The sequence below is a fragment of the Aotus nancymaae genome, unplaced genomic scaffold (assembly GCF_030222135.1).
Source record: "Aotus nancymaae isolate 86718 unplaced genomic scaffold, 86718_ANA_hifiasm-v0.15.2.pri h1tg000088l, whole genome shotgun sequence".
NCBI classification, from domain to species: domain Eukaryota; kingdom Metazoa; phylum Chordata; class Mammalia; order Primates; family Aotidae; genus Aotus; species Aotus nancymaae.
In genome coordinates this window covers 14032685-14058230 of record NW_026988503.1, presented here as the reverse complement: position 1 = coordinate 14058230, position 25546 = coordinate 14032685, and the positions used below count along the sequence as shown (strand labels likewise).

General features: G+C 38.1%; 1 long non-coding RNA gene across 10 annotated transcripts in view; it reads right to left on the bottom strand.

The window, feature by feature from the left end:
• LOC105730676 (uncharacterized) overlaps positions 1-25546 on the bottom strand; it is a 458472-nt gene that overhangs the window by 31111 nt on the left and 401815 nt on the right. For 6 of the 10 annotated variants that reach the window (XR_010339742.1, XR_010339737.1, XR_010339741.1 and 3 more), the window contains 5 exons: positions 23984-24120; positions 10360-10412; positions 6852-6999; positions 4939-5014; positions 3109-4838 (listed from right to left, as the gene is read on the bottom strand). This is a non-coding gene — a long non-coding RNA (uncharacterized LOC105730676). Of the gene's footprint in view, positions 1-3108; positions 4839-4938; positions 5015-6851; positions 7000-10359; positions 10413-23983; positions 24121-25546 lie in introns of those variants that run through there. The other 4 variants (XR_010339738.1, XR_010339744.1, XR_010339739.1 and 1 more) reach the window with 4 other exon arrangements.

The following is a 25546-nucleotide window of genomic DNA, read 5'->3' as shown; positions in this document are numbered from 1 at the left end:
GTACCAGGACATCTAACTATTTAGGTGGTGTCTTAGTATTCACACCTCCATAATAGATCCTGAAACAAGACTTTGCATGCATGAAGTTATTTGGGAAAAACAAGAACTTTAGAAATGACGTTGTTTGCAGAGTAGGAGAGTAGGGAAGAGGGCATGATTAAGTCAGTCTCCACAGTGGTCACTTGGAGAATCCCATTAGTCCCATGGGGAAAATACAGCTAACATTATCCCTCCAGGAAGGAAAAAGAACAGGGATATGTAAACACCAATTTCTTTGTCTGTTGGTGGCCAGTGGCTGTTGTGTTCTCTCTCTCGCTCTCTCTTTTTCTTTCTTCATTGTTTGCTTTAGCCTTTTCCAACTCTCCCTGGGGAGCATGCATATTCATGAGCAAAGACACAAATCACCTTCATGCAGCACTTCTACTCCTGCTCCCTCTGAGTACTAATCTGGATTCCCACCAGTCTTCATTTGTCATATTCAGGACAATACTTGGAAACATTCATGTTAAACAAGATTCTCTCCTCTCACATCTGGCATCATAAAATCATCCGTAGGGCAGCCCTACTTTGGATACTAAGCTATGTGTTCCCAGCTTAAGATCTTACTCTGGGAACTGGCATGGAATCCCTCTACATTCTTTATCTGCCACTAAAACAGAAAAACAAGCATAACAGATGTGAAAAGTATAGAAAATTTGCTTATTTACAGTATTTAGCAATCTTAATTTATGTTTATGTCTTACCAGTGAACCCCTGCTAATAGAGATCCCATTTTTGCTTAAATTATTTTGGTCCTAGACTGTGACTTTGCAGGCCATATCTAAGTGTCCTTTGGTTCCTAGAACATTTGGTCCATGAACATGACTGTAATAAAAGCAAAACAAAATAATCAATCCCAAACCCTCTATCAAGCTTTAAATAGACATACCAAAAAGCACAAAGACAAGAGTGAGAATCACTAGCCCCTCGAAAATGTCATTCCCCAATTATTTCACCTTGTCATGGCAATAATAACAGTTAAGATTGACAAATGCCTGATGCAGGAATTGGCGGTTGGGAGTGGTGAATTTTGTCAACTGCTGCAAGTTTGAGTAAAATGAAAACAGAGAATTAGCCATTGGGTTTAGCAAAATGCAAGACATTAGAGATCATTATAGGAGGTCTTTCAGTGAAGTGGTAGAAAGAAAAACTTGATCGCGGTATACTGGGCAGAAAAAGGAAGTGAGAAAGTAGAAACAGTGAATATGAGCAGTTCTTTTGAGGAATGTAACTGTCAGGGGAGCAGAAAAATAAACAATATTTGGAGAGGGGTATGAAGTCAAGGTCAAAAGCATGTACATATACAAACACCCACACACACATACACTTCAAGGCATGTTTTTAAGCCAATAGAAATGATTTTGTAGACAACTGATGACAGTACAGGACAGAGGAGGGGTAACTGGGAATATTAGGATGGTGCAAAAGTAATTGTAGTTTTGCCATTACTTTCCATGGCAAAAACTGTAATTACTTTTGCACCCAGTAATAGTTGAATAAAAAAGATTAGTGGACAGGGGTCCTTTGGTAGAAGAGGAACCCCAAGGCAAGAAAAGGCAGATGGTGTGTACAAATGCAGGTGGGTATATGGGGTTGGTGGGAACAAGAGATTGTTTTCATGTGATTGCATCTATTTTATTAATAAATACAACTCATCGAGGGAGTGGGGGCCAAGGTGGGGAGTGAGAGAAAGAGAAGGGATTAGAGTTTTGAGATGAAAGGTTGTATGTGTTTCCTACCACCATAGCAAATTACCATAGGTTGGGAGGCTAAAAGCAATATAAGTTTATTCTGTGACAGTTCTAGAAGCCAGAAATCCAAAATCAAGGTGTCGATAGGGCCATGCTCTCTCTGAAGACTCTCGGGGGAGAATCGTCTCTTGTCTCTCCCAGTCTTTGGTAGCTCCTGGCATCCCTTGGTTTGTGGCAATGTCTTCACATGGCATTCTTCCCTAGGCCTCTTTCTTATCTCTTATAAGGTCACCTGTCGTATATAGCACACCCCCTAAATCTAGGATCATAAATCCTTAACTATACCTGCAAGAAGACCCTATTTTCCTAAAAGGTCAAATTCGCAGGTACTGGGAGTTAGGACTTGGCCGTGTTTTGGAGGACACCATTCAATCCATTATAGAGGTGGTATATCATAGTCATCTAGAAGAACCAGGAAAGTTATAGTAGAGAGACTATCTCGCAATGTCAAGGGTCCATATGCACTTTTGATAATAATTTGAAATAAGACCATTCTACCTACTTGTGTGATTTTCCTTGGCAATATTCTGCTGCTTGAATGCCAACATGAACTAAGTGGGTAGTTAATTTAACCAAAGTTGAAATTTTGTGAGGTGTGCATAATAAATAGAATGACCAGGGTGTTATGAACCCTGAATAGAAGTGGCTATGTAGTGTCGAACTATAGTGTAGTACATAAAATGTGAGGACAAGAGAAGAGAGATGAATTATCAAAGTGTCAATGGATTAGAGGTCATTATAAGGTTAAAAAGTAATTGAAACGGGGTGGGTGTTTGAATGAGAATGAGTAGAAACTAATGGCTAGTGGATAGGATGCTTAAAATTGAGATTTTTGGAGATTAGGGTTTCTCAATCCTGGCTGTGCATTAGAATAACCAGAGATTCTGAATTAATTGTCTGGGGTAGAGCGCTGGAATTGGCATTATCCCAAGTATCATTCATGGACAATACATATGGCCATGGTCCTATGAACATGTATAAAGGCACTGTGGAAGAAATAAAAATAAGTGGAGTTGAAACAAGAAACCAGAATATTACAAATATCTCCTCAGCAGTAGGAGGAAATGTGAAAACCTCAGGGAATAGGGGATGATTATTGGGAGCAAGTCCTGATGTAGCGACCTCAAAACAGTGGATAACTCTCTGGGATAGTTTTTCATGGCAAGCAGAAGTACCACAAAGCCTGAAAGAGATGATCAGGTCTAAGAAAATCATCCTTCATATCATTATTTGCTATTTTAAAATGGTACATATATTTAATAAAATGATCATTTTCTAGGGATTAACTCGACAAAAGAGCAGCTGGCTTATACCTTAAAATTATGCCAGGAATTACCAAACAATTCAAGAGACTCCGACCTGCCCCCCTCCTCCCAAGTTGCTTCTGTCAACCTGGAATAATCAAAAGGATCAGAATCCAGTTTTAAATCGTTTGAGTGAAAACCTGCCGACTGGCATCCAGGAGACACAGACTCCAGATATATGAGGTCAGTGCCCCAAAGACAAAAGCTAAGTTCTTGCTTATACAGGCAAAAAACAAAGATGTTTAGTAAGGTTATAACATTTCATATACAAGTCTGGTTTATGAGTTACAACAATTTAATTAGTTTGTTTTCTTTTCCATAGGGATCACTTTCATGTTCTTTCTACAGTGAAAGTGTACTTAACATTCCATCTTAAGATAGTGTGATAGCCATGAGGTCTTTGTGTGAGAAAGGTAAGAGGGAAGTTAATCTATAATGAAGATCAACAGTGAAGAGGGAAGGAGTCTTCCCTGGTGCGCTTTAGTCATTTACAGCATTTTACAAAACACTGTAGGTAAGGAAGAAAGCTAATCTATAATCAGGGGAGCACAGATTACAGCCGCTGCTTAGGTCGCAGCTGCCTGCCATGTAACTCAGGCCTCATAATCACATTCCTTTGAAGCTCAAAATAATTTAGAATTCCAACGGCTTAGGTTTTGAATTACGTATATTCACACTTAAAACCTAAGACCACTGCCAATACCTCCCTCTGTCCTCCAGGAAGAGAGCACAAGGCTTATGCTGGATTGTTCATTATTGCCACTGCCTCACTCTGTGGCTGCCATTATCAAATGATCCTAAGAACCAACTCTTGGGCCTCTCTCTTTATGTTGTCTTCTCTTCCTTAAACACTCCTTTACCTTTAAGAGAGAGCCTGAGGTGGCTTCAAAGATAGCCCCCAAATTCTCTTAATCCCTCTCCCCTTGAGGTGGGCTGGACTTAGTGATTTACTTCTATTAAGTATCTAAAGATGGAAATAATGGAATATCACTTTCAGGATAGAGTTATAAAAAAATTTCAAGTGGGGCTCACACTGCCAATTGTATTTGCCTGTCAGCTCTGTTTGTTTTTAGGTATTCTTTTGCAGAATACAAGAGTTTTTTTGGCAACATTTATATGATATTAGAGCAGTCAGACCTATATTCTTTAATCCAAATTAGCAAAGTGTCTGTTTTCAACAGGCTAAGTCACCAACTCTTCTCTGTCTCAGTACTACTTACTTTAATTATTTGTTACATATCCGTTTGTTTTCCCTAACAAGATCTCTTTGAATGTCAGTCATAAGCTATGCAAGGTCAAACACCACACTGTAAATTTTTCTTTTATGAAAGATACCAGTTGAGAATGCATCTTCATGGGAGGACAAGGTATGGAAGCTATACCTTGAAACATCGGTGCTTTGAATACTTTATATAGCATAAAATTGTGTTTTATTTTAAATAGCTTTTGATAATAACAAGGCCAGTTGTCTGTACAGAAGAAATACCCCCAAATACACTGTTTCTCCTTCTGAAGATGGCTAATTTTTACATCTCATCACAGTGTGCCTGAGTAGATGAAACAGAAGCATACCCATATATAATAATCATGTATTTCAGTTCCTCATTCTTGGTTGAATGAAGTATTTAGCTCAGTCTTGGGCAGGTGGTTTGAGAGCCTCCATTTATTATGAAGTTCTTCATTTGTAAAAGGACAGAAGCCATTGCCTAGTTTTTCTTCGGCATTTTTCTTAGTAAAACTGTCTCTGTTCAAAAGACATCACATTTTATCATTCACTGAACATTAATTAATCTGGAGCATTAATAAAATAATGTCTTATATTTACATGGGTTCTTTATATTTACAAACATCTTTTCATGGCCTTTCTTCTTCGACCTCCCAACAGATGTGGAACTAAATATACAGCAGGCTCTTCTATTTCTATTTTTCAAATGAGGAAACAGAATCATAGTGAGGTTAAATGACTTGTCCAAATCCCACATCGAGTAAGTTACAGCACCAGAAATTGAACAAGGACTTCTGAGGCCATGATGTGACTGATTGATGTCCTCATGCATTAAATCACCAGAAGGGAAGACTATCATTTACACATGAGCAAACTCAGGTCTGATAGTTTTTGTTACATATGCTCAAACCTTCTTCGGAACAGTCCTCATGCTCTATATTATATGAAAAGCACAGACAGAGACAGCCTCTCCTCCAGTATAACAATCTGTCTTTCATCACACTCATTTGTGTTTCACATGACTGAGTTTGCTGTGTAGGGAATCATCAGAGTACAATTCCAAATGGAGAAAAATCAGATAAAACCCAGTGTTCCTGGCTTCAGCCTGTGTGATTATTAACACAGTACTGTACTTACAGTAGGATGCCAGAGTGAATAGACACTGTTGCCTTTGAAAGGATGAGCATTCGTTCTGACCTAATAACTACCTGACGCTGGGTACAATTATCTTTCTCTGAGTGGCACATCATTATTTGACACATTAATTGTTGTGTCATTTCTTTCTGAAAGGCATGTTGGGTGTGTAATACAAACCAGAGGCTTCGTGAATTAGCCATGTCAGAGTGGTGCAGCACTAATTTACTTTTCCAAAATAAAATCACCCCAATCTCATCACCTGTTTTCAATTACCACAGGCAGACCTGAGCCGCCTTGTGACCTCCAGTGCTTTTTTTCTGTGCCTTGGCACATCTGATAACATCAGCAAGGGCCCCCTTACTCACTACAGCTATGAAAGGTCCCTCCTCTGAGGTAAACCACAGAGAGACATGGCTTTGCAGAACAGAACATCCTTTATGACATAGTTTCTGCCCAGGAAGCATTGCACAAGAATATTAGCATGATCTCCTTCCTTTGTGTCCATCCCACCTTGGTTTCTTTTCACTCTTTTCTAGGAAGGGGTCTCTGTATGGAGGGCTGTTTCCAAAGCACAAAGACTCTATGGTCTTAGCAAGGGCCCAAGCCTTCAAGTCTGGATGATCTTCGTCCATTGCTGCAGCTGCTCTCTGGCATCCTGCACAGGCTGATGGGCTGGCGGCCCTGGGTATGCCTCTGGGCCTGTCATCTGTCGTGTTGTTAGACCGCTGATGAGCTGTCACTGCTTGCCTTTAGAGTCTGCACTTCTCTCTTTTCCAACTTTGCCTGCCACTAGACAATGAAAAGCAAGCAGCCACACAGCCCTTTATCCCCTTCCAGATGCAACTGGGTGAATCAGTCTTATAGCAGAAAACAGAGCATTCCCATTGTCTTCCCAAATACATTGGGTGTGCCTGTTCTATGGCAAATTACTGTTTTAAAAAAATGAGAATTAGAAGGCGTTTGATATTGCACACTTTGCTGCTCATGAATGCCATGCCACCCTGAAGACTCATCTCCCCTTTTGGTTCTAATTGGGTCCCTTTCCGTTGCTTTCTTCTCAGCTTGCACCTGTCCCTGACATATAACTGCTGCTGACTACCAAGTGAGTTGTTCAGTGAGCTAGAGGTATGATAAATTAAATATGATGTGTATCACTGAATCCATCTTTGGCTGCTTCATGGTACATTATAATTTGGGAAGGGACTATTAAAATAAAATGTCGAGGAATAAGCAGAAACAGCCCACCGTTAACATGGCCAATGGCGAGAGAAAATTACAGGTTTCATTGTATATGCGGCACCATCTGCCTCTTTGCAGAGGCTGAGCCTTCGGCTTCCCCAGGGGAAATAGCTGTGGATAAGTTATTCAATTAGAACAGCATTATTGGCCAGCTACCTTGGAGAATTGGGTTGATGATGTTGTGATTATCCTCCTGTACATTCCTTCATGTCTCCGGCAGGCTGCAGTGCACGGCAACTTCCTTAAGTGTTTACTGAGCCCTACAGTAGAGGTGAACAATTGGAATGCAGAATATCAAGGATTCCTGAAAGAAAATCAATTTTGAATGAACTTTTCTTGCTTAGCCACAGCTCCAGTATTCTGAGTCATACTATATTTTCATGGGCTTTCATTGAATTAAGTGACAGAAATGGCAATCGGGAGGAAAGTGAATTTCATGATATGCATTTAACCTATGGCACTGCACAAAATAATTCTTCATGCACAATTGTAAGATAAAAAAGTACTTAGGTCTCCACAACTGTGATATTAATCTTTGGGATGGAGAAGTCTCATAGGAGCATAATGCTTTTTTAATGAAGACTTCAGCTGTTCTTCAAAAGTATTTGTATCATAAAAAGTAATCATTATTTATGAGTCACTCTCTCAGGAGGTCAGTCCCTTCAAGGGTCATGCCATCAACCAAAAACTTCCTAAATGGGAGCTTTGGGGAATGTTCACTGTTATCTCTAGGATCCTATGGTTTGTAACCAGAAGACACAACAATATTCCTCTTGCCTCACACAAATATTCATAACATTTCCATATTTTTAAAAATTATTGGTGCTTAAAGTTGGACATATAGAAACATATTAAAATCTAAAACCATTAATTTTCACATTTCTCATAAATATGTATATACACATGCAAGTATGCTCTGGTATGTCAAATATTTTCAGGGTGCATATGCACACCCCAGGGGCGGTTCAGGCAATCTTCTGTGACTGTTAATTGGGCAGGAATGCAAACGTGCTCCTCATCACTGGTTCAAATTCTGATGACTCTGGAAGGCATCTGTCTGTATTTCAGCTTTCATAAATTGGAAGAATTATGTTTAAATTATTTGTCTTTGTGTGTGTATGTGTGATGCTGATATTTTAAGATACTCATTTTTAACAGCTTCTTATATATAAGGTCATAAACCCTCTATTGCAAAAAAAAAAAGTTTTCCCCACGTCATTAATTTTCATTTAGTTGTTGATATTTCTGATATGCAAAAGTGTTATTTGCAAGTAGTCAGGTCCACTTTTTCACTTGTGTTGTTTTTCACTAGATTATATGTAGAAAGTCTTCATTTGATATGTTAAAAATTTACTTATATTTTCTTGGTTTAAAGGTTGAAATGTACTTTCTTTTAACTAATCCATTAGATATGTAGGCATGTATGTTTGTCTGTGTCAATGTATGTATTTAGCATAGAATGGTCTAAGATAAATGTATGAGATCAGGCTATATTATCAAAAACACTAGCATCTCAGTGTCTAAACACACATTTTTTTTCTTGCTCATGTAAAGTCCATGTGTGTCCTGAAAGCTTTTGGACAGATGCCCTTCACAACAACAACAACAACAAAAAAAACTAATTAAGAATTTGGACTGCGCTTTTACCTGTTATAAGCCTTTAAACTCAGTTTTTCAGAGTACTTCAAACTTATGGCACCCCTATCTCATCCCAAAGCTTTGGGTTCACTGTGAAAGAGGATGAGAATGTGGGAAATGGGTCCATCAGTTCTCATGTACTTTGGGCCAGGAAATCATGCGTGGCCTCCTGATAGACACAGTCTGACTACGAGACCAGTCATCTAGCCCCAGCCTACTGAATAGAGGAGTGAAAAAGGAGAACTGGAAACACTGCTAAGGACTGGTAGTATATGCCACAATTTACCCTTTTGTTTCTCCAAATATTCAGTGCAGTCTCCCTTTGGCACAGATATGTATGACAGTTATACCAACTCCAACTTCTCTAAGAGAGATAACCCCAAGGTCTTCCTCAGTCATGGCATTGAGCTCAAAGCCCAGAATCCAAAATCTCTGAGTGATATAGTTGTGTCTCCGTATCCATGGGGGCTTGGTTCCAAGACCCTCATAGGTATCAAATCCAGAGATGCTCAAATCACTGATATAAAATGGTGCAGTATTTGCACATAACTTATACATATCCTTCCATATACTTAAATCATTTTTATATGACTTGAAACACCTAATATCATGTAAATACTACGTAAATAGTTATACTATATTATTTATGTTATTTTTTATTGTTATATTGTTTTATTGGGTTTTTAAAAACTATTTTCTATCCACAGTTGGTTGAATCCTTGGAAACAAAGGGTTTACTGTACTCTATGTCAAGTCTATAGGTAGCACCCATAGCTTTGGAAACCTAGCAACTGAAATAACAAGTTATCTGGCACTTATACGTCTCATAAGTGAAAAAGGAAACAGGAGTCCCTGTTCCTGAAAAATTCTGAATTCCTTCCAGGCAGACATTTTTTGAGCCCCCTACCTTCATTAGGCCTGGACTCTGCTCTCTTGGAGGATCCAGCTTGGTTCGTTTTCTCTGTGTCTTCTGCCTCCACCCTCAGGGAGATATTTTTCCTTTCCTTTCTCCCTTCTTGGGCTCATATAAAATGGATCTTACAGAATATGAAGTGTTTTTTTTTAACCTACTTCCTTCCCAGGGCCTGAGAGGTGTTTTAACATGCTGCCCAGGGCAGCTTTCAAGGCAGCCCAACACAAATTTATAAACTTTCTTAAAAAATTGTGAGGTGGTTTTTTTTTTTTTTTTTTTGGTTTTGGTTTGGTTTTTGGTTTTTGGTTTTGCTTATCAGCTATCGCTAGAATTAGTGTATTTTATGTGTGGTCCAAGACAATTCTTCTTCTTCCAATGTGGCCCAGGGAAGCCAAAACATTGGACACCCATGTTTTAGACTCTCAAACACTTTTAGTGCAGTCTCACAGTTTCTTAAGCAATACAACTCTCTTAAAACTTTGTTGGTTTTTCTAATCTATTGGATTCCAATTAATTCCATGTGCCAATAATTACAGCTATGACTCTTTACCTAACACACTTCCCACATCATCTGTATTTCTTTACACTCTTGTGCCTACACCTTTCGCAGCTTGAAGACCTGGTAGATATCTTGAGTCCATCTGGATTTGATGTAAGAATGGAACCCTTAAGCTCTTTTACCTGAGCTATTTTTCCAATTGAAAAGGTTACCAGACCTCAGGCCCTTAGTTTGATCTTTACCCTAAGGCATTTTACCTAATTAATTCTTTTCAATAAATAAAAGTACAGTCTAAATATATTTTATTTTTGTTGTTGTTTGTTTTTGTAATTGGCTCAATGTCAAAGTCTTTTAACATTTTGCCTTTTACTATTTAGCGTTGAAAGCAATTACTGTTTCAACTCATTCAAGACCCCAAATATCTGACCTATTTCCTTTCATTCTTGCTGGCAAACAGATAATACTTTTCAGAACTGTTTTTCTTGTAATTCCTTATCAAATACAACCCATAGTGACCAGCACATGTTAATATCTGCTTTGTGAATTCTCACACTAGAGACACACATTCATTGGGTATACATTCTGCCTCTCACATTATCAGATGAGAGTCTTACCAAATGAGTTCCCACTGCAAAACTTGGAGCTCCATCTTCCTAGACACAGGTGTCTGCAACAGAGGAAAGAGCATGGAGAATCATTCACTGGCTCCTGATTAATTAATCAGAGCTTGTTGATTAGAAAGTGACATGTAGCCCTGCAAAACATAGTATGTCCACAGAGAGGAAGAATATTGGAAATACTGGTAATATCTAGAAATCTCTATACAAAGAAAACTCTAACTTGTTTTTTCTTTTTTTTTTTTTTTTTGATTGCATTTTAGGTTTTGGCATACATGCGAAGAACATGCAAGATGTTGCATAGGTACACACGGCAGTGTGATTTGCTGCCTTCCTTCCCATCACCTATATCTCGCATTTCTCCCCTCAAAGCCCCACCCCCCGTTGTCCCTCCCCTATTTCCCCCCAACAGACCCCAGTGTGTAGTGCTCCCCTCCCTGTGTCCATGTGTTCTCATTGTTCAACACCCGCCTATGAGTGAGAGCATGCGGTGTTTGATTTTCTGTTCTTGTGTCAGTTTGCTGAGAATGATGGTTTCCAAGTTCATCCATGTCCCTACAAAGGACACGAACTCATAATTTTTGATGGCTGCATAATATTCCATGGTGTACATGTGCCACATTTTCCCTGTCCAGTCTATCATCTATGAGCATTTGGGTTGGTTCCAGGCCTTTGCTATTGTAAACAGTGCTGCAGTGAACATTCGTGTGCATGTGTCCTTACAGTAGAACGATTTATAATCCTTTGGATATATACCCAGTGATGGGATTGCTGGGCCAAATGGAATTTCTATTTCTAGGTCCTTGAGGAATCGCCACACTGTCTTCCACAACGGTTGAACTAATTTACACTCCCACCAACAGTGTAAAAGTGTTCCTATTTCTCCACATCCTCTCCAGCATCTGTTGACTCCAGATTTTTTAATGATCGCCATTCTAACTGGCGTGCAATGGTATCTCAATGTAGTTTTGATTTGCATTTCTCTAATGACCATTGATGATGAGCATTTTTTCATATGCTTGTTGGCCTCATGTATGTCTTCTTTTGTAAAGTGTCTGTTCATATCCTTCGCCCACTTTTGAATGGGCTTGTTTGTTTTTTCTTGTAAATCTGTTTTAGTTCTTTGTAGATTCGGGATATCAGCCCTTTGTCAGATGGGTAGATTGCAAAAATTTTTTCCCATTCTGTTGGTTGCCAATTCACTCTAATGATTGTTTCTTTTGCTGTGCAGAAGCTGTGGAGTTTGATTAGGTCCCATTTGTCTATTTTGGCTTTTGTTGCCAATGCTGTTGGTGTTTTGGTCATGAAGTCCTTGCCTACGCCTATGTCCTGAATGGTTTTGCCTAGATTTTCTTCTAGGGTTTTTATGGTGTTAGGTCTTATGTTTAAGTCTTTAATCCATCTGGAGTTAATTTTAGTGTAAGGTGTCAGGAAGGGGTACAGTTTCTGCTTTCTGTACATGGCTAGCCAGTTTTCCCAACACCATTTATTAAACAGGGAATCCTTTCCCATTGCTTGTTTTTGTCAGGTTTGTCAAAGATCGGATGGTTGTAGATGTGTTGTATTGCCTCCGAGGCCTCTGTTCTGTTCCATTGGTCTATATCTCTGTTTTAGTACCAGTACCATGCTGTTTTGATTACTGTAGCCTTGTACTATAGTTTGAAGTCTGGTAGTGTTATGCCTCCTGCTTTGTTCTTGCTTAGAACTGACTTGTCTATGCGGGCTCTCTTTTGGTTCCATATGAAGTTTAAGGTGGTTTTTTCCAGTTCTGTGAAGAAGGTCATTGGTAGTTTGATGGGGGTAGCGTTGAATCTGTAAATTACTTTGGGCAGTATGTCCATTTTCACGACATTGATTCTTCCTAACCATGAACATGGAATGTCTCTCCATCTGTTTGTGTCCTCTCTTATTTCGTTGAGCAGTGGTTTGTAGTTCTCCTTGAAGAGGTCCTTTACGTTCCTTGTTAGTTGTATTCCTAGGTATTTTATTCTCTTTGTAGTAATTGTGAATGGCAGTTTGTTCTTGATTTGGCTCTCTTTAAGTCTGTAATTGGTGTATAGGAATGCTTGTGATTTTTGCACATTGATTTTGTATCCTGAGACTTTGCTGAAGTTGCTTATCAGTTTCAGGAGATTTAACATAGTATGTCCACAGAGAGGAAGAATATTGGAAATCCTGGTAATATCTAGAAATCTCTATGCAAAGAAAACTCTAACTTGTTTTTTTTTCCAAAGGACACATTTTTCCAATTTGTTAAATATCCCCCTTTACCCATTGGTTTTTTTTAAACATTTCATAATCTGTCCCAGGAGTAGAAAAATAATAATAAATACTTTGGACACACTTAGGTTTACAAAAAATAAATCAACAAATATTTATGGACACCTACTGTCCAGTGCAAGAAATTAAATTTGCCAGTCCAGCAGCAGCCTATCCAATTGCATCCACTTTCCTTTTCTTTTTGAGTTATCTTTTTTTTTTTGAGACAGGTTCTCACTATGTTCCCCAGGCTGTAGTACAATGAAAAGGAAAAAAATCGTAGCTCACTGCAGCCTCCAACTCCTAAGCTGACATGATCCTCCTGCTTTAGCCACCCAAAGCACTGGGATTACAGGCATTGACCACCGTGCCTCATCTTATTATTTTTAATTCACAATATTGTACATATTTACGGGGTAAGGTGTGAGATTTTGATACATGTTTACCATGTGTAATGATTACATCAGGGTGATTATCACATTCATCACTTCAAACATTTATCATTTCTTTGTGTTGGGAACATTCATAATCTTCTGGCTATTTGAATATATACAGTAAGTTAACTGTAGCTAGCCTGTTATGTGATAGAACACTTAACCTATTCTTCCTGTCTAGCTGTACTTTTGTATTAACCAACCACTTACTACATAGTCTGTCCCCACATCCTTCCCTTCCTCTAGGAACCACTACTATACACTCTACTGGTATGAGATCATATTTTTTAGCTTCCATGTATGAATGAGAATACAGGGCACTTATCTTTATGTGCCTAAGTTATTTTGCTCAACACTGTCCTCCAAGTTCATCCACATTCTGAGTTCTCAAGTATTAATGACTGTTAGTCTACATCATGTGTGTCTATTGATTTTTATTGTCAATTCTTACATTAATATCATACTCTTTTATTTATTGAGGTTATATAATATGCATGTCTTAGTTCATTTTTTGTTGCTTATAACAGAATTCCTGCAACTTTGAAATTTGTAATGAAAAGGAGTTTCTTTCTTACAGTTATAGAGGCTGAGGAATAAAGCAGGAGGGGCTGCATTTGGTGAGGGCCTGCTTGCTGTGGGAGACTCTGCAGATTCCCAAGGCAGCAGAAGGTATGACATAGTGAGGGGGCTGCTAGCTCAGGTCTTACTTCCTTTCATAAAGCCACCAGTCCCCTTGCTATGATAACTTCTTATTAATCCATTAACCCACTGATTTATTAATCTACCTATGAATAGATTAATTCATTCATGAGAACAAAGCTGTCTTAACCCAATTCCCTCTTTTATTATTACTATTATTATTATTATTATACTTTAAGTTCTGGGGTACATGTGCACAAAGTGCAGGTTCATTTCATAGGTATATATGTGCCCTGGTGATTGGCTGCATCCTCACACCGTCATCTACATTAGGTATTTCTCCTAATGCTATCCCTCCCCTAGCTCCCCACCCCCTGACAGGCCCCAGTGTGTGACGTTCCCCTCCCTGTGTCCATGTGTTCTCATTGTTCAACACCCACTTATGAGTGAGAACATACGGTGTTTGGTTTTCTGTTCTTGTGTGTCCCTACTTCTCAACACTGCCACATTCATGATTAACTTTTAGAGGGGACAAACATTCAAACCATGGCAATATTCTAATATCTGATAGGGTAGGGAAAGCACACTTCCTCTCCCTTTATGAAATTAATTTTTTAATTATATATACTTGTTTATTTTTCCTCCAGAAAAATTTAAGATTTCAGTCAAGTTAAAGATGTTCTGACAACTAATCCAAGATGGCCGAATAGGAGCAGCTCAGGATTGCAGCTCCCAGCGAAAGTGAGGAAGGTGAGTGGACGCCGCATTTCCAGATGGATTTTTATTGCCCACAGACCAGGAGATTCCCAGGTGGAGGAGCCCTATGGGTCGCCAGCGTGGCTGGCCGGCACAGCTGTTTTGCCAGCAGCAAGGCTGTTTTGCCGGTGCCCTGGCGCACTGGTTCTCCATACAAAATACATGGGTCCGGGAGCCATTTTAGCTGGTGATTGGAGCTCTGGGAAGGCAGAGTCGCCCATTCATCTGATTAAAAAGGGGACTAAACAGGGAGCCAGGCCAGGAGATTCCCAGGCAAAAAAGCGTGGGAATCTCAGCACGGCTGTTTCAGCTGGCGCAGTAGGTCACCGCATGGGAAATCACACAGATCCCGGCGCCTTTTCAACAAACAACTGAAACACCTGGGAGAGAGTCAACCATTCAACTTAAAAAAAAAAAAAAGGCTCTGAGGCAGGGAGCCAGGTGATCAGGCTCTGCTGGTCCCACCCCCACAAAAAAAAAAAACAGCAATATGAAACACTCTGGATTGAGAGTTTCACAGCAAGCACAGCTGAACCTGGGATGGTCCAGCTCTGTGGGGGAGGGGCGTCTGCCATTACCGAGGCACTCCACTGCTACGGAGGTAGTTTGCCATTGCTGAGGCAGTCTGCCTTTGCCGAGGCAGCCTGCCATTACAGAGAGAGTCCGCCATTACAGAGGTGGGCTGCTATTGCCGAGGCAGTTCTAACTACACCTGTATAAACAGGACTGCAGGGAAGTTCACATGGCAGCTGGGCAGAGTCCACAGCAGCTGAACAAAGCCTCTGCAGGCAGACAGTGACTAGGCTGCCTCCTCAATGGGCAGGGCAGCCCTGAAAAAAGCCAGCAGCACAACAGAAAATCATAAATAAAGCCCTAACTCACTGGGACAGAGCTCCTGGGGAAATAATAAAAAGGGGGTTTATGAGTTCTGCTGCAGCACACTTAAATGTACCTGCCCAGCAGCTCTGAATGAACAACAGAGCTCACAGCTCAGCACTTGAGCTCCTATAAAAGACAGACTGTCTCCTCAAGCAGCTCCCTGACCCCTGTATATCCAAAGAGTCACCTCATAAAGGAGAGCTCAGACTGACATTTGGCGGGTATCCTTCTGGGACAAAGATAGCAGAAGAAACTGGCAGCAACCCTTACTATTCTGCAGCTGCTGCAGGTGATCCCCAGGCAAGCAGGGCCTGGAGTGGACCTCAGCAGTCCTACAACAGAGGGGTCAGGCTGTTTGTTAGAAGGAAAACTAAGAAACAGAAATAACTTCATCATCAACAAACTGGACATCCACTCAGAGACCCAATCTGAAAGTAAGTCAGCAACTACAAAGATGGCAGGTGGATAAATCCACAAAGATGGGAAGAAAGCAGTGCAAAAAGGATGAAGACACCCGAAACCAGAAGACCTCTCCTCCTCCAAGGGATCACAACTACTCACCAGCAAGGGAACAAGGGTGGATAGAGAATGAGTATGATGAAAAGACAGAATCAGGCTTCAGAAGGTGGGTAATAAGAAACTTCTGTGAGCTAAAACAACACGTCCTAAACCATTGTAAAGAAACAAAGAACCTTGAAAAAAGGTTTGATGAAATCCTAACGAGAATAGACAATTTAGAGAGGAATATAAGTGAATTAATAGAGCTGAAAAACACATGAGAACTTTGCAAAGCATACACAAGTTTCAACAGCCGAATTGACCAAGCAGAAGAAAGGATATCAGAGGTCAAAGATCAACTCAATGAAATAAAACGAGAAGGCAAGATTAGAGAAAAAAGGGTAAAAGGAATGAACAAAGTCTCCAAAAAATATGGGACTATGTGAAAAGCCCTAATCTACGTTTGATAGGTGTACCTGAATGTGACGAAGAGAATGAATCCAAGCTGGAAAATACTCTTCAGGATATTATCCAGGAAAACTTCCCCAACCTAGCAAGGCAAGCCAATATTCAAGTCCAGGAAATACAGAGAACACCACAAAGATACTCCTCAAGAAGAGCAACCCCAAGGCACATAATCATCAGATTCACCAGGGTTGAAATGAAGGAGAAAATACTAAGGGCGGCCAGAGAGAAAGGTCAGGTTACCCACAAAGGGAAGCCCATTAGACTCACAGCAGATGTCTCAGCAGAAACCCTACAAGCCAGAAGAGAGTGGGAGCCAATATTCAACATCCTTAAAGAAAAGAAGTTTCAACCCAGAATTTCATATCCTGCCAAACTAAGTTTCATAAGTGAAGGAAAAATAAAAACCTTTGTGAACAAGCAAGTACTCAGAGATTTCATCACCACCAGGCCTGCTTTACAAGAGGTCCTGAAAGAGGCACTAAACATAGAAAGGAACAACCAGTACCAGCCACTCCAAAAACATACCAAATGGTAAAGAGCATCAACATAATGAAGAATCTGCATCAACCAAAGGGCAAAACAGCCAGCTAGCATCAAAATGGCAGGATCAAATTCGCAAATAACAATATTAACCCAAAATGTAAATGGGCTAAATGCCCCAGTTAAAAGACACAGACTGGCAAATTGGATAAAAAGCCAAAACCCATCAGTGTGCTGTATCCAGGAAACCCATCTCACATGCAAGGATACACAAAGGCTCAAAATAAAGGGACGGAGGAAGATTTGCCAAGCAAATGGAGAGCAAAAAAAAGCAGGCGTTGCAATTCTCATCTCTGATAAAATAGACTTTAAAGCAACGAAGATCAAAAGAGACAAAGAAGGACATTACATAATGGTAAAAGGATCAATGCAACAAGAAGAGCTAACGATCCTAAATATATACACACCCAATACAGGAGCACCCAGATACATAAGGCAAGTTCTTAATGACTTACAATGAGACTTTTAGACTCCCACACAATAATAGTGGAAGACTTTAACACCCCATTGTCAATATTAGACAGATCAATGAGACAGAAAATTAACAAGGATATCCAGGACTTGAACTCAGACCTGGACCAAGCAAACCTAATAGACATTTACAGAACTCTCCACCCTAAATCCACAGAATACACATTCTTAGCACCACATTGCACCTACTCTAAAATTGACCACATAATTGGAAGTAAATCACTCCTCAGCAAAGACAAAAGAATGGAAATCATAACAAACCATCTCTCAGACCACAGTGCAATCAAATTAGAACTCGTAATCCAGAAAATAACTCAGAACTGCACAACTTCATGGGAAATAAACAACTGGCTCTTGAATGTTGACTGGATGAACAATGAAATGAAGGCAGAAATAAAGATGTTCTTCGAAACCAATGAGAATGAAGACACAACTTACCAGAATCACTGGGACACATTTAAAGCAGTCTCTAGAGGAAAATATATAGCAATAAATGCCCACATAAGAAGCAAGGAGAGATCTAAAATCAATACCCTATCATGAAAATTGAAAGAGCTAGAGAAGCAAGATCAAAAAAATTCAAAACCTAGCAGAAGACAAGAAATAACTAAGATCAGAGCAGAACTGAAGGAGATAGAGACACAAAAAAACCTTCAAAAATCAATAAATCCAGGAGCTGGTTTTTCGAAAAGATCAACAAAATAGACCACTAGCCAGATTAATAAAAAAGAAAAGAGAGACTAATCAAATAGATACAATAAAAAACGATAAAGGGGATATCACCACAGATTGCACAGAAATACAAACCATCATTAATTATTACAAACAACTCCATGCACATAAACCAGTAAACCTGGAAGAAATGGATAAATGCCTGGACACTTGCATCCTCCCAAGCCTAAACCAGGAAGAAATCGAAACCCTGAATAGACCAATAACAAGGGCAGAAGTTGAGGCAGCAATTAAGAGCCTACCACCCAAAAAAAGCCCAGGTCCAAATGGGTTCACAGCCGAATTCTACCAGACATACAAAGAAGAGCTCGTACCATTCCTTCTGAAACTACTCCAAACAATCCAAAAAGAGGGAATCCTTCGCAAATCATTTTATGAGACTAAAATCATCCTGATACCAAAACCCGGCAGAGACTCAGCAAGAAAAGAAAACTTAAGGCCAATATCCATGATGAACATAGATGCAAAAATCTTCAATAAAATACTGGCAAACCGATTGCAACAGCACATCAAAAAGCTTATCCACCATAATCAAGTAGGATTCATCCCAGTGATGCAAGGCTGCTTCAACATATGCAAGTATATAAACATAATTCACCACATAAACAGAACCAAAGACAAAAACCACATGATTATCTCAATTGATGCAGAGAAGACCTTTGACAAAATTCAACAGCCCTTTATGCTAAAAACCCTCAATAAACTAGGTATTGATGGAACATATCTCAAAATAATAAAAGCTATTTATGACAAACCAACAGCCAATATCATACTGAATGGGCAAAAACTAGAAGCATTCCCTTTGAAATCTGGCACAGACAAGTATGCCCTCTCTCACCACTCCTATTCAACACAGTATTGGAAGTTCTAGCCAGAGCAATCAGGCAAGAAAAAGAAATAAAAGGTATTCAATTAGGAAAGGAGGAAGTCAAATTGTCTCTATTTGCAGACAACATGATTGTGTATGTAGAAGACCCCAACTTCTCAGCCCAAAATCTTCTGAAACTGAAAAGCAACTTCAGCATAGTCTCAGGATACAAAATCAATGTGCAGAAATCACAAGCATTCCTATACACCAATAACAGACTTAAAGAGAGCCAAATCAAGAATGAACTGCCATTCATAATTGCTACCAAGAGAATAAAATACCTAGGAATACAACTAACAAGGAACGTAAAGGACCTCTTTAAGGAGAACTGCAAATCACTGCTTAATGAAATAAGAGAGGACACAAACAGATGGAGAAATAGTCCATGTTCATAGTTATGAAAAATCAATATCATGAAAATGGACATACTGCCCAAAGTAATTTACAGATTCAACACTATCCCCATCAAGCTACCAATGACCTTCTTCACAGAACTGGAAAAAACCACCTTAAACTTCATATGGAACCAAAAGAGAACCCGCATAGACAAGTCAATTCTAAGCAAAAAGAACAAAGCAGGAGGCATCACACTACCAGACTTCAAACTATACTACAAGGCTACAGTAATCAAAACAGCATGGTACAAAAGCAGAGATATAGACCAATGGAACAGAACAGAGGCCTTGGAGGCAATACAACACATCTACAACCATCCGATCTTTGACAAACCTGACAAAAACAAGCAATGGGAAAGGATTCCCTGTTTAATAAATGGTGTTGGGAAAACTGGCTAGCCATGTACAGAAAGCAGAAACTGTACCCCTTCCTGACACCTTACACTAAAATTAACTCCAGATGGATTAAAGACTTAAACATAAGACCTAACACCATAAAAACCCTAGAAGAAAATCTAGGCAAAACCATTCAGGACATAGGCGTAGGCAAGGACTTCATGACCAAAACACCAACAGCATTGGCAACAAAAGCCAAAATAGACAAATGGGACCTAATCAAACTCCACAGCTTCTGCACAGCAAAAGAAACAATCATTAGAGTGAATTGGCAACCAACAGAATGGGAAAAAATTTTTGCAATCTACCCATCTGACAAAGGGCTGATATCCCGAATCTACAAAGAACTAAAACAGATTTACAAGAAAAAACAAACAAGCCCATTCAAAAGTGGGCGAAGGATATGAACAGACACTTTACAAAAGAAGACATACATGAGGCCAACAAGCATATGAAAAAATGCTCATCATCAATGGTCATTAGAGAAATGCAAATCAAAACTACATTGAGATACCATTGCACGCCAGTTAGAATGGCGATCATTAAAAAATCTGGAGTCAACAGATGCTGGAGAGGATGTGGAGAAATAGGAACACTTTTACACTGTTGGTGGGAGTGTAAATTAGTTCAACCGTTGTGGAAGACAGTGTGGCGATTCCTCAAGGACCTAGAAATAGAAATTCCATTTGGCCCAGCAATCCCATCACTGGGTATATATCCAAAGGATTATAAATCGTTCTACTGTAAGGACACATGCACACGAATGTTCACTGCAGCACTGTTTACAATAGCAAAGACCTGGAACCAACCCAAATGCCCAAAGATGATATACTGGATAGGGAAAATGTGGCACATATATACCATGGAATATTATGCAGCCATCAAAAACGATGAGTTCGTGTCCTTTGTAGGGACATGGATGAACCTGAAAACCACCATTCTCAGCAAACTGACACAAGAACAGAAAATCAAACACCTCATGTTCTCACTCATAGGTGAGTGTTGAACAATGAGAACACATGGACACGGGGAGGGGAGCATCACACACTGTGGTCTGTAGGGGGGAAATAGGGGAAGGACAGTGAGGGGTGTGGAGTTGGGGAGAAATGCCAGATATAGGTGATGGGGAAGAAGGCAGCAAATCACACTGCCATGTGTGTACCTATGCAACAATCTTGCATGTTCTTCACATGTACCTCAAAACCTAAAATGCAAGTTAAAAAAAAAAAAAAAAAAAGACGTTCTACCAGAACTTTTGTTTGGTTGTCATTAAATGTACGCATTAAATTAAAATAATAAAAATATTTCCGATATTCGATCTTTTTATCTACTAGTCTGCCGTTTTCATTTTAAAATTATTTCTCACGATTTTCTAGAAAATATCTTTTCTTCATAAAATTTTCATGTACTTTTTGTTACAGACATGCCTAAGAATTTTGTTTTCTGTTGTGATTTTATCTTTTATTTTTTTATCACTTTGTAGATCACAATTTGTAAAACATAGAAAAACAAATCATTTTTTTCACTTGTTATTCAGTGCATGTACTAAATGCTTAATAAATTTAAGTGATTTTTTTCATTTTTCTGAGTTTAATAATTATATAACTATATAATCCATTAACAATAATTTGTCTATTTCCTATCACTACACAACTAATTTCTACTTCATATTTCATTGTATTTTTCAGAATCTTAAGAGCAATGTAAACATAATAAGTCTATTAATAATGATCACTGCTTTATTAATTATTTTAATGAAATACTTCTAAAACTTTGACTTACTATAAAAATTTAAGATTGCAATCTTTATCACATTGAGTTATCTTGCTATATGTAGTTTTACCAAATAAAAGTCAGCAAGAGATGTTAAATTTTATTGAAGACCTGTGGCCTTTAATTCACATTCACATATGTTTTGGTTTGCTTTGATTGAATTTTACTCATGAGCAGTGGTGTATCAAGGGCAGGAGGAAGGAGCTGTCTGGCCTGGGTACAGGTTATTGTTTAGAATTTAGAGCAACAAACATGTTTTGTCTAGGAGGACTATTTTATCTTTCAAAATTATATAGAATTGAAAGTGCAAGATCATATTAAAAAGCAGAGGGACTTTTATTCATTCTATTATTGTTTTAAAATGCTCTATGCAATGTATCCTTTTGTAATTATAGCCAAGGCTGATGGCTCCCACAATCCTGTCTCTGTTAAGACATTGCCTATCATACTTTGTAACATAATAGATTTTCCAAATTAAGCCATCCTTATACTCCTATGACTAGATTAACTCATTCATGAGAACAGAGCCCTCATAACCCAAACACCTCTTAAAGTTCCTGACTCTCAATACTGTCACATTTGTGTTTAAGTTTTAGAGGACACAAACATTTAAACCATGACAATATTCTAGTATCTGATAGGGTAAGTGCCTTTCCTCTCCCTATTTGGAAAATTATTTTGTGTATACACTGTGCAGAATTTAGATTGTAGGTTTCCTGTGAAAAACTTACATTATAGTAATATAACTATATATAAACTATAAATATGCCTATATATTAAATAAATGTTTATATATTTCTTTATATTTATTTATTATATTAAGTCTTTATGAAGTAACACTTTTGAATAGAAAACCTATAAATATAGAGTGAAGTAATAGTTTTGAATAGAAAAATCTACAAATATATATATTTAAAAAATTTTTTAGAGACAGGGTCTCATTTTGTTGCCCAGGCTCAAGCGTCTTTGCCCAATCATAGCTCACTGCAGTCTTGGACACTTAGGCTCAAGTTCTCCTCCCATCTCAGCCTCCAGGGTAGCAGTGACTGCAGGTACATGCTGCTGTAACTGGTTAGTTTTTCGTTTCAAAAAGCTTTTTTGTAGAGATGTGAGGATGTCTCACTATGTGCCTGAGGCTAGTCGCAAGCTCCTGGCTTCAAGTCATCCTCCTGCCTTGGTCTCCCAAAGCTCTGGGATTACAGGCACTAGTTACTGGGCCTGACATTAATTCCATATTCATATTAGAAATTGGTGTATAATTTTGCAGGGTGGTGGGTGTGATCAGACATATCATACTTTTTGGTATCAGAATTGTATTTACTACATAAAACAAATTAGATAATTATCCTTTATTAATTAATATTTATTTAATTTTAAAGTGTATGTTTGCTTATTCTACATCCTTTAACTTGAGAACAGAATACATAGAAGAAAACTATTCCTTGAGAGTTTGAAATAACTAGCCATTAAAGTGTCTGAGTATTTACTTAATAATTTTTAAACAGTCTTTCAAGATTTTTTAATTAGAATTTTTACTTTTCAATAAAGAAAATAAACATTTCACTGATATTTAAAAATATTGACAAAGCTTTTTTACAAGTTTTGTCTGTTATTTCATCCTATCATTCCTTATTTTGTGTATCTGGGTCAGTTGTAGTACTCCTGAATTACATTTTTCAGAATTCTGTCTGCAGTTCTTTCCTATTATTGGAATTTAATTTACCATTTTTTCCACTATTCTATATTTTGATTCATTGACTTACACTATTATCTTTACTGATTTCTATTTATTTAAAACTTCTCTAACTTTTGGCTTAATTAATATATCTTTCTCCTGATACTTGTTTAAGAAGCATTAAGGAATAAAAAGGACAGTTAATGAGTAGTGATATTTTCTATAACATCTAAAATTATTTAGATTATTCTTTGATTCAGTATTATTTAGGAGCACTTAAATTTTGATACTTTTTTTGTCAATTTTGTTATTAATAATTTTACTATGATTGTTGACTATGATCTCTCCAATTTGTGTTTTGGGGCAAACAAATTTTTGTGGCCTAGTTAATGGTCTTGAAATTTTGTTAAAATATTGTTTTATTAAAAATTATAATATTTATCTAAAGGTCTCCAAATTAAAAACTCAATTTGCAAATGAAAATGATCATTTGGCACCTTGGCAAGGTTCAGACAAAATGTACCTCTTTCCAAGAATGTTCGATAGTAATTGAATTGGTGTCACATCACTTTTTATATTTATACCCAATATAGAAAGACCTGGGTTCAAATACCAGCTCTGCTACATGTGGAACAACCTGTGACCCTGGACAGGTGCTGTGGTTTGAATGTGTCCTCCAAAAAGCACATGTTGGAAACTTAATCCCCAATGTATCAGTGTTGGGAGGTGGAGATTAACAGAAGGTGTTTAGGTCTTGAGGGCTGCACCTTCATGAATGGATTAATGCCAATTTTAAAAGAGCCTGGGTCTGCAAATTCAATCTCTTGCACTTTCTTACCTTCTCTTTGCCCTTCCACCATGGGATGACACAGCAAGACACCCCTCACCAGAAGCAGCCCCTCAATTTTAGACTTCCCAGCCTCCAGACAATGAGCCAAATACATTTCTGTTCATTAAAAACCAGGTACAGGTATTCTGTTATAGAAAAATAAACAAATTAAGAAAACAAGTCACTAAATTCTGATCTCTTCGTTTTCTTGTCAGTAAATCTCAATAATAATACTGACTTTGAAGTGTCTTGTGTGAGAATTAAATGAATTAATGAATGTCAAGTGCAGTGTCTGCCAATAATCAGCACTATAAAATATTGGTTCTTCCTATTTTCACTACTTCTGGGAAGAGGTTCTTTGAATTATTTGTGAGACTCTGCTGATTCCTTGTTCACTCTGTTGAGTACACTTTTTCATTCTGTTCTCCTTACTCTCAGTATAGTTAGTTACCTCTACAGTCTGTCTTGTGCATTAGCAGTGAGGGGATTTTACATCTTCCCAGGTTTTGACAGAAAGAAAAACTGCTCTTCTTATAGCAGTTATAAGCTGAAATTATATCTCCCAATTCCCTGAAACATGGATTCTTTGACTTTTCCTGAGCAAAAGTATGGGGAGAACAACCAGAGAATTTTACTGTTTGGCTATTTCACAAATTCTGTCAAGAGCACAACAGGTCTCCTCAGTGTATACATCTATTAAGCTTGTAGCTTACTATAGAGATGATTTGTTTGCTTTAGCGATTTTTCACATAGAAAATGTACACAAAACATTGAGTTATTGCTAAAGCTTCTCATTAACTTACATTTTGAGCTATGATATAGAAATACAACTTGCCGGTCAATAAATATATAGCAACATAATTTCAAAAACAACTGAATGATTGTGGAATACTTTAGTTGGTTGTTTGGAAAATGTATGTTTTAGCCCAAATCTGAGTACATAGTAATTACTTAGCATTAATTCTTGATTTTTTAATTTCAGTTTGCAGAAGAAACAGAAAAGCTTCTCTATGAGTTTTAGAAAAAGTACAGTCATTACATTCTTTATTTTTGCATAACCCCACATTACTAGATTTCCTTTTGCCAAAATACTTAAGTTTCAATTACCTTTAAAAAGCCCTAAATTTTTTCTGTATTCAGAAAGTATTCACCTATCCATTAACATAAGATCATTGCCATTTGTTTGCATAGATATTCCTGTTAATAATATTACAATGTAAACATGCCAGTTAGCAGAAAAGGTCAATATATGACAATAGTTCTTTTGGCAAAGAACGTAGCCCAAATCTGAAGAGCAAATAAGACCGCTTAAGTAATCTTTGTGAGATTACAAAATATGGATGAAATTTGTAAGTTAGCGAATACACAGATCATCAGAGATACCATACTTAAGTAACTGTTGAGTAGCTCTCATAAAATACTCCTTCCAACATAGGCTGAATTTTCAGATGTTGCATGTCACGTAGTAATCACTACCATTTGTATTGTGTGTTTCATGGAATAATGTAAGACTTCATACTAATGACTTTATTTATATTAGATAATATGCTTGTCATAGTAATTCTGTGAGTT